This window comes from Diabrotica undecimpunctata, chromosome 3, assembly GCF_040954645.1.
Source record: "Diabrotica undecimpunctata isolate CICGRU chromosome 3, icDiaUnde3, whole genome shotgun sequence".
In the NCBI taxonomy this organism is placed as follows: Eukaryota; Metazoa; Arthropoda; class Insecta; order Coleoptera; family Chrysomelidae; genus Diabrotica; species Diabrotica undecimpunctata.
Window position 1 is genome coordinate 31,551,560 of NC_092805.1, and position 12,490 is coordinate 31,564,049.

Genomic DNA, 12,490 nt, shown 5'->3' on the forward strand with positions numbered 1-12,490 from the left:
AAAACATGACATTTTTATGTTGGTTTTTACACTGTGTGATATTCAAACTATCTATGATACTGTCAATTTCTGCACAAAATAACTCAATGTAATTTAAATCAGGTTTAGATTTTGAGACCCTTACTCAAAAAATCAAGTTGTGTTTTTGTAAAATTGCAATTTGATAAATTTTTTACCATTTCATGAAATATATGATGAGACGAAGACTCTTGTTTTTCAATTAAATAATAAGTTTGTGTTGTTATTTCATGATCTTGAAACCTCATATTTTAACAACTACACATAAATAATGTAATATAATAAACAATTTTAAAGGTTGAATGGCTCTCCGGAAATTTCTCGTATTAAAGACTAATATGTTATAACATTATCATTAGCTTTTACACCAAAACCATTATCAATTGCCCAACCCCTCTTAAAATTACACCTGCCATAAAACGCGAAGAAATTGATCTCCATTGGGTAATGGTTTAGTAGCAGTTAGTGCGTCTTGAATGAATATCCGTAGGCACTTTGCGTTGTCTAGCGAGTGTGGTTTAGTTCACTTAGTGTGAAGACGGACTTTCACCATCTTATTAGACGGTATTGAGTGGCTGTTTAACGTATGCCTTTCAAGGCCTTGGAGTATGATCGTTTTTTATTTGAAACTGGATTAAAAGAAAGTGTTAAGTGATTTTAGGTGAAATTTTAGACAGTTAGATAAGGTGGGTGTTTTGTGACAAGTAATATGTTACTATATGTATATGTAGGTAATGTAACATCTTATGTAATATTTATTTGATATTTACATATTCCAAGATATAATTAAAATCAAAATATTTATCATTGTAAGTAGACGTATTGATTTTCAAAAAGATCTATAAACTTTTACCTAAATTGTAATATTTTCAACTAGAAATGATGCGTTTTAAAGCTTAAGCGCTTTGTGAATGACACATATTTGTATTCGCTATTGTAATTGGCGAAAAAGCATTTCGTTGTGCCGTCCAGAAAAAGCTGATATTTGTTTCAACATTTTTGGAATATTTGTGGCAAAGAAAGAGAAAGAGACCTATACAGTCTACTGCTAAAGCATTATGTACTTGTTTCAAAGCATCTCGCAATGCTTTCAAGTAGCATTATTGAGTTTTTTTAACTGAGTATAGTATTTAACTGGTAGTATTTTAATTAAGTAGAAATAAATATTTATACAAATCATGCCGCAATTCTACGGTGTCACTTAACAATCGTATTTTACGTTGCTGATGTCAGTGTTGTGGATTTCTTTTACTCCAACCTAAGACGAGTACCAAAGCTTTTATGTTGGTTGATTATAAAAGACGCCGATTAATTAATATTTGTCGACATAAGTATTTTTATTTCAAAAAAAAAATTAAAAGGGAAAATCCCAGTGCTCGGCTGTATAGTTTAAAAAAAACTTACAATAAAGTAAAAACTTCTGGTGTACAATGGTCTTCTTGTATTTTGCATCCTTTGTAGAAATTTGCGATTATCATGTCCCATTTTATTCTGCAGCAGCTCTGAAGAGTTCTATCGTTGTTTTTCCACTCCACTGCTTTAAATTTTTCAACCAGAGTGTTCGTCGTCGTTCCCAGTCCTCTTTTTTCTTCCACTTTCCCTTGTATAACCAATCGCATTATCTCATATTTTTCATTTCTTAGTATATCACCAAAGTAGCTAATTTTTCTTTCCTTTTCCCTTTATAGTCTTCTTCTACGGCACTACAGCCCAAATTGAGTCTTGGCCTCCTTTATCTTTTGCCTCCACCCTTGCTTGTCTGTGGCTGATATTCTCCATACAAGGACTCCTAAAAGGGCTTGTACGCCGCCTTTTACTGTGTCTTCCCAGCGCTTTCTTGGCTTTCCAATCGGTCTCTATCACATGTCCGGCCCATTGCAATCTTTGTATTCTAATAAAGTCTGACAGTGGTGCTTTCTTATAAAGTTGATAAAGCTCATTGTTTTATCGACTTCTGCAGATTCCGTTTTCTCTCACAGGTCCCAGTATTCTCCTCAGTACTTTCCTTTCGAATGTGTCGAGTTTGCTTTTTGATGTTTCTTTCAGGACCCATGCTTCACTGCCATATTCACCACTACTGGTCGAATTAAGGTTTTATAGATTCTCATGTTTGTATTTCGGTGGACATTTTTAGATCTAAATATATGGGAGAGGACAAAATAGGCTCTGTTTGCCTGCGTTGTTCTCTTCCGTATTTCTCCATCTTCTGATCCGTCGGCATAAATTTCGACTCCCAGGTATGTAAACTTTCCAACCGTTTCAATGTTTTGTGGGACTATATTTCTTCTCGTCTATATCATTATTTTTGTTTTTTTTTTCTGTGTTAATTTCCAGACGTAGCCTTTTTGTTTGCGTTTGCGAAACTCTGCGTATGTTTCCTGTGCTCCTGTTAGTGTTCTACTCATAATATTAATAGAATCGGCATAAGCGGTCAGTTGAACCGTTCGGTTAGTCAGTAGGTTTCCTCGTCCAGTTTGCATTTGACTAACCGCATACTTCGGTGCCAGGTTAAACAAAGTTGGGGCCAGCCCATCTCCCTGCTTAAGTCCCTGCGAAATTTTGAAAATGTCTGTCCGGTGGTTTTGTATTCGTACACACGCCTGAGTTTCATCCATTGTGGCTTTAATGAGTGTAATTAGCTTGTGTGATATTGCCAATTCAGCCAATATATTGTAGAGTTTGTTCCTTTTGACTGAGTCGTATGCCTGTTTGAAGTCTACAAACACGTTGTAAACATCAATGTCATGTACCCATGATTTACTCAAGATCTGTTTGACTGTAAATATTTGATCCAGTGTCGATCTTCCTCGTCGGAAGCCCGTCTGATACTCTGTACTCAATCTGGTTTCTTACTATGTTTCTAGGTGTACATTCTTCGGACTGGCAGTTTGTATCATGTGTTCTTGATAATGAGTTCGTTGTGACTTCGCACTGAAGTTGAGTAAAATAATATTAACTTATTAATATTAATAACTCATTCCTGTTTTAGCACTCGAACGAGTAAGACGTGTGCCAAGTGCAATTAAAATCCAGTTTGCCTTATCGGTAGTAATTAGTGTTTAATTTAGATTTAATAGTGTAATTTCGAAAAGTGATTTCTGGACAAGTTTTGTACGTATTGCTTTTGTTATATTATTAAATCATATAAATTATATTTAATTTATACAAAGTGCATACCAGAGACTGGTTTTACCAGTCTGCTGGTTCTTGCTGGCCATCCAATTCAATGGATTTTAATACAAATTTGGATAGCAAAATTAGTTAAAGAAGAGAAATAAAACGAGGTTACTGTCTGTATTTACATGGACAGTACAAATATAAACAATACTCCTACAGTTTCTACCTTAACAATGGCCCTTCAAACTGCTACAAACAACATTCCAGCAACTACACCTCTTTCATACGTAACCGCTGCAAAATCTACACCGAAACCATCTTTTCCAAAAAAAGAACAGGCGATAGTTCTTCACGCAGAAGAAAACCTTAAACTTCTAGACTACGTTAAAGCCATTGGTGACATCATCGGACCAAAAAATATTTCCTTTGCATCCAGAATATCTAACAATAGGATCTGCATATATCTAGTGAACTCAAATCTCGTTGATCAACTTCTGAAATCCCATCCAACCGTTCAAATCGGACGCCTTACTTTAAGTATTCGTAAACTTGTCTCCCCAACAAAAAGAATATTAATTTCGAACATCTCTCCTTACATTCCCCATGAACTGGCCGAAAATGCAGTGAAAAGTCTTGGTTTCCAAATAGCCTCCCCCGTGTCCTTTCTTAAAGCGGGCATTCCAGGTGATGAATACTCCCACATACTTAGCTTCCGCCGTCAAGTATATATTTTTCCTCCCTCTGATAATTTTGAGCTTCACACCTCCTTGTTAATTCCTTTTGAAGGCAATGATAATAGAATTTTTCTGTCTACGGATAAAATGGAATGTTTCTTATGCAAACAATCGGGACATGTTGCTTCTAATTGTCCCAATACTTCATCTGACAACTTATCATCTGAAAATCCTACTGTTTCCCATGTCCTCCCAAATCCCCCCACCGAATCAACGTCACAGCAACAGAATACACAATTTCCATCTCATTCTGAATCATCTCCCTTCCAAACAAATCTATTTTATTTGTCTTCTTCCCCAGAGAATTGCGAAAATGATACAATATCTGAAAAGTCAGATAAACTATGTTTAAGTTCTCATCTTTCACAGAAAAGGCCACGCTCATCTGTATCATCTATAAGCGATAAGACCCTTCAATCTGGGGAAAACCCTGAAACAGAACAAACTATGTTTCCTCCCAAACAAACAGTTCCTAGTTCTTCTAGCATCTCCAACACAAAAAAGAAACGAAAACGTAGCTCTTCTCTCGACCCCAGTCTATCCACTGACTCCAAGCAAGCAATACACGAAGCCTATAAACAAAACCCAGAAGCTTTTGCAGTTCCTCCTGATAATATAATTGCCTTTATCGAGAACGCTTACGGCAGCTGTGACCCTGTCTCAGAAGCATTTAAATTCACAACAGATATTAAATCACTCATTTTAACTTTGCAATCAATAAACCCTAATTTTAAAGATAGGTCTACAAAAATCAGAATTACACGCTTAATTAAAAAAATTAAAACTAAAATACATTCTGCAACAGATGATTCTGAAAGTATAAACAGTCTTGATAATTCCCAGGATGCTTGTGATAAAGAATACCTGTCTGATAGTTCACAAACCTCGCAAACATCCAAACACTCTACATATTAATTTCAACCTTCACACTGATACAATGGAATTGTGACGGATTTTATCCCCGTCGTCCACGCCTTGAACAGCTCATATCTGAGTCTTCTCCTGACTTTCTATGCCTACAAGAAACAAACTTCACTGATAAATATTCCGGACAACTTAAAAATTTTACAGGTTACCACTATATTCGAACTACCCAACTTCGTGCCAGTGGCGGAGCATCAATTTTTGTTTCCACTGATATTTTCCATAAAGAATTTCCGCTAAACACAAACCTCGAAGCTATAGCCGTTACAGCTTGGTGTCCCTACAAAATTACAATTTGTTGCATATACATCCCTCCAAACTACTGTTTAATAAGTTCCGATCTTGAAGATTTAACTTCTCAGCTTCCTACACCTTTTATCTTAGTAGGTGACTTTAATGCACATAATACTATGTGGGGATCCGAAAACACATTTGGAAGAGGTAAAACAATCGAAAATTTCCTAAATAACGTAAATATAAACTTACTAAATTCAGGAAGTAGTACATACTTTCACATCCAATCAGGTAGTTTCTCTTCCATAGATTTATCTTTCTGTAATCCCGGAATATTTCCTTTACTTTCATGGTACACATTAAACAGTCTCTATGATAGTAATCATTTTCCTATTCTTATCTCTGACCAGTCAAAAATGCCCTCGAGAATTATAACAAAATGGAAAATCACTCAAGCAAACTGGGATCTTTTCAGAACCACTGTTAAGGGAAAAACCGATGAATTACTTTTTAACAATGATATAGATACAGATGTAAAACTATTAAATAATTGTTTAACTGAATCTGCTGAGGAATGTATTGGTAAATGCGCGATTGATCCTTCCAAGAAACCTGTTCCGTGGTGGAATGAGTCGTGCAAAATAGCTGTCAAACAATGCAAAAAAGCATTAAATAAATTCCGGAAAACCCGTACCACCACGGATTTAATAAATTTTAAAAAACTTAGGGCCAATTCTAGGCGTATTTTAAAAGAAAGTAAGAAATCCTCATGGAATCAATACGTTAGTTCAATCACAAAAGATACTTCTCCCGCGCAAATGTGGTCAAAGATAAGACGTATGAAAGGTCATAATACATCCAGCAAAATAGCCGCCATCTCCCTGCAGGATCATACAGTTACCGATGATCAACATATTGCAGATATCTTTGCCTCTCACTTTTCAGATAAGTCAAATATTCCGAATCTTTCCAATAACTCAGATATCTACATTTCGAGCCCCAAAATATTTTCTAACACCAGCTCTATGAATCTTCCTTTTAATCTCCTAGAATTAAACGAAGCCATATCTTCATTGAAAAACTCAGCAGCCGGTCCTGACGATATCCCATCAATATTCTTAAAAAATCTCCATCCAGACACACATCTCAAACTGTTAGAGTTGTATAATAAGATCTGGTCTCAAAACCAGTTCCCAACGTTATGGCGACAAGCGACTACAATTCCTATCAAAAAGAATGACTCATCTCCAAATCTTCTAAAATCATATAGACCAATTTCTCTCACTTGTTCACTATGTAAACTGTTAGAAAAGATGGTCAATAAACGCTTACTATGGTATCTAGAAAGAAATAATATCCTTGACCCATTCCAAACAGGTTTCAGATCAAATCGAAGTACAATGGATAACCTGGTCACACTACATACTGACAATGTTAATGCATTTTCGAATAGAAGCGAAGTCATAGCAGTAACTTTAGATATCCAAAGTGCCTTCGACACTGTACAAAGACCTCTAATTCTAAGAAAATTAACGGAATATAATTTAACTGGTAACATTTATTTATTTTTAAAAAAATTTTTAACAAGTCGATATTTTAGAGTATTAACAAATGGAAAAATATCAAAACCACACGCTTTGGACAACGGTTTGCCTCAGGGCTCAGTCTTAAGCACTACCTTATTTTTACTTAGCATGAATGACTTTTCCTCATATATAGAACCACCAGTCAGGTACTCGATATATGCTGATGATATTATATTATACTGCCGAGGCAGAGTCACAGCTACCACCAGCACTTTGCTACAAAACACAATAAACAAAATAGGCACCTGGTCTACGCGTGCTGGATTTGTGTTTTCAGCTCCTAAATCCAAAGTAATTCACTTTACCAAAAAGCATAGACCTAATCCACCCTCTATAACTCTAAACGGACTTCGTTTACAAATAGTTAATTATTTGACACTTCTTGGTATCACCTTTGATAAAAAGCTTATCTGGAGACAGCATATTCAGAAACTTAAAGGAAACTGTACCCAAAGAATCAATTTACTTAAATCTCTTGCTAGCTTTTCTTGGGGAGCTGACGAAGAATCTCTTCTTAAAATATATAGAGCGTTAATTCGCTCTAAGCTAGATTATGGCAGTATTCTTTATATGACATCTAGTAGCTCCCTACTAAAGTCTCTAAACACGATTCAAAATACATCCCTACGACTATGCCTCGGTGTTTTCAAATCAAGCCCCGCCGAAAGTCTGTGCGTTGAATCTTCAGAGCCACCACTCCATCTAAGAAGGCAGCAGCTTCTACTTTCATACTTTGTAAGAATATCAGCAAACCCAAGTAACCCGGTAATAAATCTAATCAATCCCATAGAACCTCCCCCAGTAAACGCTTCCAATCAGTCTCTCACATTACCACAAATATTATCTCCTTTATTAGATTCCATCAACCTCTCCAATACTACTTCTATTTATACCCCCAAGACAGCTCCATGGATGCACAATCTTCCAATATTCAATACTGATTTATGCAGATTCGACAAAACAGAAACCCCAAACTTAATCCTTAGAAAATCCTTCCAAAACATCCTTAACTTAACACAATTTGATGAAATTTTATACACCGATGCATCCAAGAATGAAGACTGTTGTGGCTCTGCTGTGTCCACACTGACGACGACAATAAGCTCTGTGCGATTGCCTAAAAGTTGTAGTATCTATACCGCAGAATTATATGGAATACTCCAAGCATTAAAGACTTCCATCCGTCCTACTTCAAATGAAAGCATAAAAATCGCCATTTGCACTGATTCTCTTTCCTCGATTTATTCAATAAGATGCATTTTCTCGAAAAACCCACTAGTCCAGGAAATCCACACTATCTGTAACCAACTATATTCTGCTAACATAAAAGTCGTAATGATCTGGACTCCATCTCATGTTGGTATATTGGGAAACGAAAAAGCAGACCAAGCCGCTAAAGCAGCATGTTCTTCTGACATAGCCTTCCAAGAGGTCCAAATCCATACGGATCTTAAAATATTGGTAAAACAAAAAATCCTCAGCTCATGGGCGGACCTGTGGAGTAAAACAAAAACTAAGCTGCATGAAGTTCAGCCCAACTTATCTCGCGTCAATATCTCCTCTATGAACAGGAAAGAAAAATCAGTTATTCACCGACTACGAATAGGGCATACACGTCTCACACATGGATACCTTATGGCATCAGAAAACCCTCCAGTATGCCACTACTGTAATAACGTCTTTTCCATCAAACACGTGATAGTGGACTGCTGCCAGTATGACTCTTCCAGAAACAAGCACAGCCTAAAAGGAAATCTAAAAGACATTCTCAGTGTTCCAAACCGCTTTGACAGTGTTCTTAGTTTTTTAAAAGAAACAAGTTTATTTCAGCTAATATAAACAGTGCATAGTGATAAGCTTTATTGTTCTAACCTTTCTATAAAAAAAAAAAAAAAAATGTTCATATTAAATTCTTGTACCTATACCTATATAAAATATGTATAATGTTGTAAACTACTGTACCCGTGTCAATGACCATAAGCTGTCGAGACACGTTAATTTTAAATAAAAAAAAAAAAAAAAAAAAAATATTAATAACTCTTTTTTGGTTTCTTCCAGTGTTTTGACTAATTCATTGTAAAAGCTGTCTATTTATTCCTCTGTGCTATCAGATGTCGGTGCGTATGCTGTAATTATGTTTATATTTCACGGCATGACGTTTAATTTCATAAGTGCAATTCTGTTGGTTATCGGTATAAACTCTTTGATCTTTCGGTTTTTTGTTGATGACAATAGCTATTCCATTGCGATTTTGTGGAATGTTAGCTCCAGAGTAATAAAACACGTAGTTGTTGTCTATTACACTTCTGCCGATGTTAGCCCATCGATTTTCACTACATTCAAGGATGTCTATGCGTTGCATTTCTTGTATTAAGTTATTAGCTTTGTCTTGTTGGACTTCGTCCATTCAACGCAACTATTCTTTTGTGTGATTTTAGTTGAATTGCAGATTGTATAGGTGTTTTCTTAAACATATCATGGGGATTTCACTTGCAGACGACCTGAGATACCTGACCTGACTTTATAAACCCTTTCAAAAAGAAATATAAAATAATTACAAGATAGAAAGGGAAGGAAAAGAAACACTTTTCTTTGAAGAGCAGGAGGAAGATTACAGAAATCACGGCTGAATGGCAGCAAAAAGAAGTATGTAGAAATTTGCACCAACTATAGAAAACAAAGAAAAATGAGATATGTTCAAGGGGGACTACATCCAAGGTGGAAGGAAAGTGACTGATCAAAGAAGATTTCTTTAATCTTGCCTCTAAATAACTATTTTTATTACGTCTATTTTTATTACTGGGTTTACTATTGTGTTACTTATAACCAATGTTGTATTTTATCTTTTCTGCCACCAGTACCAATATCTTTTCCTATAAATTCCACATTTTTCTTTTATTCTTCTTATTACCATATTAATAAAACACATTGTTAAGAGGATTGAAGTTTCCTTTAGAAATTTTGTACTTACTTCTAATAAGATATCGGTTACTCAACTCTTTAACGACCTATGAACCCTGCACAAGATATTGAAATATGTATAATATATATTTCTAATTGGGAAATATCCCATTAAAGATCATTAACTTAATGACTCGAAGAAACGTGAATACGTTCCTATAATTGCCTTTAAATATCTTCGGAAAAAATGTGTCAAAATAAGTATTAACCTTTTTTTATTGGTTCTGATAATTTATGTCTGGTTTTACCAATTATTTGTGAAAGTTCCCATGTGCATAGAATACACGGAATCACAAATTTGTATAAAAAATAGACACAAAGCACTTTAATAATTTGAAAATCTCAATTTGCTCCTTGGGATATCTTTTCAAATACCTCTTCTGACATTGCAGCACATGCCAATCACCTATAAAAACGTCTGACTTAAAATCTGGTCAACAATTGCTGATAAACGCATCAGCATTGACCTCGTTTTAGTGAATGAGTGCAGTTCACAACGAATTTCAAATGTCTTAGTGTAATATACATATGAAGGGTTACGGGAAAAACGATCAGAGTCCATTTTTGGTCAGAATTTAGATATTGGCGTCATATTTAAGCATTCTGTAGAAGGGAAATAATATAACCTAACAAAGAATAACAATGAGGTTTCTCGCGTTGACAGCTGATAAAGATCAGGATCCGACGACCTTTAAACTAAACTTCGAAACCATGAAGAAGAAGCAAGTTTTAATCAGTGTTTTTATAGCTATAGAGTTCGGGTAAATGTAAGTGACTCGTTACAATATACTGTTGTTTCCCTAAAGCATTTTTACATGGCATCAATATTCCTCTTGTTCAAACTATAAAAAAATTATACTAAAATCACAATCAAGATGAACTAGAAATAAACAAACTAAGACACTTAAATGTTACGAGAAACACTCCCCAATCATGATTTACAATGTATAAACTTTGTAAATCATGATTTGGGATTTATACAATGTATACATTTTTGTATACAATGTGCTCCTTTTAACATTCAAGTGTCTTGGTTTGTTTATTTCTAGTGCATCTTGATTGTAAATTTAGTATAGTGTACAAGCTTAACCGTTCAACCTAGTAAAAGTGATATTTCCTATTCGCGGACATTCTTGCCTAGAATGTGATAAGGAAATGAGTCTTGTAAATTCTAAATGTTATACGAAATATTAACGAATCTAAATGTTATGCAGTTGGTTTCGGCAGTTCCTCCTTTACTTACTTTACTTTAAAAAAATTAGTTAAAATCCTTTATAAAAGGTATATAATTAAAAAACCGAATCGGGCTATGTTATGAAGACAAAACGTTTTCGGAATCCATATTCCGTCATTAGTGTCTAGATGTACATATTTTGAGCCACTAAATATCTGGGTAAAAACTCTGGTTAAAGTTACCAGCGGATTTGATAACATGGCAACGTACGACTCCACATGAAGTTGCTGGTCCTGAGACGAAGTGTCTACGAGGACTTGATTATAGCAACTCCTCGTAGACACTTTGTCTCAGGACCACCAACTTCATGTGGAGTCGTACGTTCCCATGTTATCAAATCCACTGGTAACTTTAACATCCTAATATACAAGATTGAATAATGTAAACTACATTGTAACCTATAACTTTTAACGGGTTTTTACCCAGATATTTAGTAGCTTAAAACATGTACACCTAGACACTGATGATGGAATATGGATTCCGAAAACGTTTTTTCTTCATGACATAGCCCGATTAGGTTTTTTTAATTATATACCTTTTATCTTCTTCTTTAAGTGCCGTCTCCCGATCGGAGGTTGGGTATCATCATCACTATCTTTACTCTATCTACTGCTGCTCTGAAGAGTTCTATAGAACTGCATTTGAACCAGTCCCTTAAATTTTTCAACCATGACACTCTCCTTGTTCCTATACTCCTTCCTCCTCTTATCTTTCCCTGTATTACCAGCCTTAGCAGTTCATATCGCTGTCCCCTCATTACGTGTCCCAGATATTGTAACTTTCTTATTTTTATTGTGTTTATTATTTCGCATTCTTTGCCCATTTCTCGCAATACTTCCGTGTTAGTTTTCTTCTGTGTCCATGCTATTCTAAGCATCCTCCTGTAACACCACATTTCAAAGGACTGTAACTTTACATTATACCTTTTATAAAGGATTTTAACAAATTTTTGGTGATACATGGTATACAGCCAGCTACAGGAATTTAGTTTCCTTGTGTACTTTCCTTTACTTTACTTTAGTTACTTTATACTGTATCCTATATTGTAATTTTTTGACTTCGTTGTGTTTCCGTACACGTTTGTTTTACTTTTTGTTCTTTAAACAAAACAAAATAAGAATCTCTTTAATAAAAAAAAGAGAATTTTGAAAGCTGCGCCCGAACAAAAATAGCCAAAACACCATGTTTAATTTTATAATTACAGTTTTTGTTAATAATTCACGAAATTCACTAATATATGCTTTAGATATCGAAAGTATTTCTTCATAATGAATAATCAGTTTCGGAATTTGCATATTCTTATTTTGCATAACATAATACAACATACTCAACATAACTGTAACAGATATGTAACCACGATTTAACGATCAGTCTACATCCCAGGTTTTATAGCAATTTTATGTAAATTGTTAGAAATTTTTTCTTCGAAGAGCATATCAGGTGTGACGAACTAGAACTCTTGATCCCACAGTATCCATTACATCATCTCTTTCATATCGAAGTAGGATCAGGTTATCTTTAACGAAAGCACTATTATTTTTTTATTTCATTTTACTTCTATCATACTCTCCCAAAATGTAAATTCAACATAATTTAAAAATTTTTGTTTTTGTATTTTGTTTATTTAAACTAATATAGAATTAACCATTTCAAATTTAGGCACTAAACTTATCATAAAATGA

At 34.8% G+C, this 12,490-nt stretch overlaps 1 protein-coding gene across 3 annotated transcripts in view; it reads left to right on the top strand.

Moving 5' to 3' along the window:
• Positions 1–474: 474 nt before the first annotated feature.
• The window catches only part of LOC140436630 (glucose dehydrogenase [FAD, quinone]), a 73,795-nt gene continuing 61,779 nt past the window's right edge, over positions 475–12,490 (top strand). For 2 of the 3 annotated variants that reach the window (XM_072525620.1, XM_072525622.1), the window contains exon 1: positions 475–704. The gene's annotated coding sequence lies outside the window, so the exon portion shown is untranslated. Of the gene's footprint in view, positions 750–12,490 lie in introns of all 3 variants that reach the window. The other variant, XM_072525621.1, reaches the window with a different exon arrangement.